Below are 3,514 nucleotides of genomic sequence, written 5' to 3' on the forward strand. Positions count from 1 at the left end.
CAAAGATCTTGTAGTGCCCTACATCTGTTACATCCTTGCTTTATGACAGATCCGGAAACAGAAACAAACACCAGGTGAGTGAGCCTGCGTGGACACCTGCATAAGTTGAAGTTGTTTAATCACTGTTTAATAAATCTCTCACTCGCTATGTCACAGGCTCTCTCTCTCTCTCTCTCTCTCTCTCTCACGCGCGAGCGTTATGTTTCAGTCTCTCTCTCTCGCGCGCGCTGTGTCCTATGCGCTCTCTCTCGCTCTTTGCATATACTTAACAGCAGCGTAGCATATGTACGCAGCACTATGCGTGTGTATGAGTACGCATGCCGGTGGCGTAGCATTTGTACGCAGCACTATGCGTGAGTATGAGTACGCATGTCGGTGTTTAGTTTTGCGTACCATTTCGTACGCATGGGAAATGAGACTGGGTTGCAACTTTTGACTAGTATTGTAGGTCTATAAACTAAAAGTCTGTTTATGCAATTTATCTAAAACACATTGTCCTATCCAATGAAAAGTGCTGTAGGATTTAGCTTTCTTTTCCAAATTGTTGGCCATCGCAAGTACAGGAAGTGTATCTTTTTCTGGCTGTTTTTTTGTTGTTGTTGCAGTTTATTTCTTCAAAATGAAATTCTTTCAAGCAAGCAAGACCAGGAACAGACACTCGCAGATAAAAATGACGGTGTTTATTACAGAAGGGACAACACTTATAAGGACTGTGAGGGACATAAACAGTAAATCCGCCCCCAAAAAAACAAGGAAAAAGCAAAAGGAGATGTCTAAAAATACAAAATGTGCCTTTGAAGAGCTATGAAAACTCAATTAAATACGCAGCAAAAAACTGAGCAAACTTAGGGGTATATATACTAGGGAGGGCAGGTGAAGCCAATTAATAACTTGGAGAATGGGAACGTTGTAGATCAGCTTGTGATCAGTGGAGTCAGGCAAGTCTGGTGTGGGTGCATCCTGGGAAGTTGAGTCTTTATAACAAAGTTCAGAGTCTTGAGCGGGCAGGCTGACAGCATGAGAACTGGTGGGAAAAAGGTGGGACAACAAGAGAGTAAATGGTACTTACAAACTCTGCTGCAATAGAAACATTTTACAAATAAATTTGTAAAAGACCTGATATAAAAACAGCAATTTATAGAGTCAGAGTCTCTTAGAAGCCAAGAAAAACTCTATATAAAATTGTAATCAATACTAAAAAATGTTCCATCATCTACAGTCCAAGATTTTATATGAAGATTCATAGTAGCTGTAGAATTCTCTTAGTGAAAGAAACAAGGCCGACAGTCAGTACTGGATGCTGGTGATCTTTGGGTCCTCAGGCAACACTGCATTAAAAACGGGCTGTACTGATTTTGTACTGAAAATCACTGCATGGGTACAGGTTAAAGTATCATGGAAACACAGGCATTTTCTCTGTGCCAAAACTAATTGCTGATCTTTGCATTCTGTGTTTCTGGCATGGTGGTGGTGTATGATGTGTTTGTGTTTGTTGTGCTGTGTTGGAGCACAGTTCTGCCCCCTCCCCTCACTCCTGCTGGCCTGCCCTCACACTGCATTTAAGATATCTGTGCCCAAGCATGCTTATATTATTACTTACTGCTCAGTGAATGTCCGTGAGAAATCCGCTTTAGCTTACTTAGAAATTTGTGCCAAAAGTCACAGTTATCACAGTTATCACAGTTATCTCATACACAGTGACACAGCGCACGCTCCCGAGAGAGGGCGCTTTTCCTGGCGGGGTGCTGAATTGGCACGACATGGATTGCCTAGTGCAGGGGTGTCCAAACTACAGCCCGCGGGCCATTTGCGGCCCGTTTCCTTTTTTGGAGCGGCCCGCGAGGTATTTTAGAAATAGAATGAAAGTTGGCCCGCTGTTAAACAGGTTTTTATAATGTGAGATTCAAAGTTTGAAAGCTAGGTGTCAGAAACGGGCCAAAGAGTCAGAGAGGGTGCGCATTTCTAGCGCAGAAAAACAGGCCAAAGAGTCTAAAATCGGAGAGGGTGCGCATTTCTACGCAGAAAAACAGGGCAAAAGAGTCTAAAAGCGGAGAGGCTGCGCATTTCTAGCGCAGAAAAACAGGCCAAAGAGTCTAAAAGCGGAGAGGGTGCGCATTTCTAGCGCAGAAAAACAGGCCAAAGAGTCTAAAAGCGGAGAGAGTGTGCATTTCTAGCGCAGAAAAACAGGCCAAAGACTCTAAAAGCGGAGAGAGTGCGCATTTCTAGCGCCGAAAAACGGGCCAAAGAGTCTAAAAGTTGCTGTAATTAAGGAATTTAATATTAATAGACATCATGAAATTAAACATCAATTTGAAAAATCTTAGTTTACACAACACTGTCAAAGATGCGGATAGTTAGTCAAGTACAATGGTGTGTAAATGAAATAATATGGAAAAAAGTATTATTTAAAGTGGTATATTTCATTATTTGTTTTATTACAGAGTCTGTGGCCCGTGACTTCAAATATATTTCTCCTTCTGGCCCCCAACAAAAAAAGTTAGGACACCCCTGGCCTAGTGTGAGTACACTCTTAAACTCTGTGTTTACTCACTGTCTTCCACTCTATTACACACTCCTCCCTTTAGCTGTTCCACTGTATAGATAAAGTGTGTTGCTGCACAGTTTGTGTTGGTCATCCTCTAGTCCTTCATCAGTAATCACAGGACTATTCTCGGCCTAGCTGTAACAACGAGAGGTCTAAAAACTCCAGCAGCACGGCTGTGCCTGAACCACTCGTACCAGCACAACACACACTGACACCACCATGCAAGCATCGCTGTAGCTGCTCTGTGGTGGTCCTGTGCGCTCCTGACCCTTGAAGGTTATGGTAAAAAGAGAATTATAAGGAATGCAGAGAAACTTCAAATTAAAAGTTCAAATTGAAGGAATGAAAAAAGGGGTTTAAAAGCAGAGGTGATCCTAATGGTATTCTTGATCAGTATATATAGCCAATTATCATCAAATAAAATGTTTCACCCAGATGGAGGTGCAGGCCTGTTGTTTGAGGCTAAACGCAAACATAGAAAATTATATGTAAAAACTCATTATTTGTTTTGGTTTATTTTTATATATAGTGCATTGTACAAGAAATAAGTTTTCATCCAATTTTCTCTGCACCTCACAATAGAATTATTAGGAAAAATTAAAAAAATATTTTCTTTATTTTCTGATTTTTCCATTTTTGCATTTTGCAAGGATAATAGCATCAGATTTGTATTACAAGTTACAAAAATGGAAAAATCTAAAAAATGATAAAAGATTCACCTTTTTATTTTTCTTGAAATTCTGTTTGCCAAAGGCTGAAATGAAAAACTATATAATTAAAAAATGGATAAAAACCCATTTCTTCTTCACTCTACTAAATGGATAAAAATAATAATTAAGTTTTATACAGTCAGAAAATTAAACTGCTAAAAGTTACACTGACCCTGCGGCCCCTAGACAAAGACGCGTTATGAATTGAATTGAGCGCCCCTTTAAATTCTGTGACAGTTCTAATTCTTAAACAGTTTAA

This window comes from Astyanax mexicanus, chromosome 14 (assembly GCF_023375975.1).
Source record: "Astyanax mexicanus isolate ESR-SI-001 chromosome 14, AstMex3_surface, whole genome shotgun sequence".
Lineage (NCBI taxonomy): Eukaryota > Metazoa > Chordata > Actinopteri > Characiformes > Acestrorhamphidae > Astyanax > Astyanax mexicanus.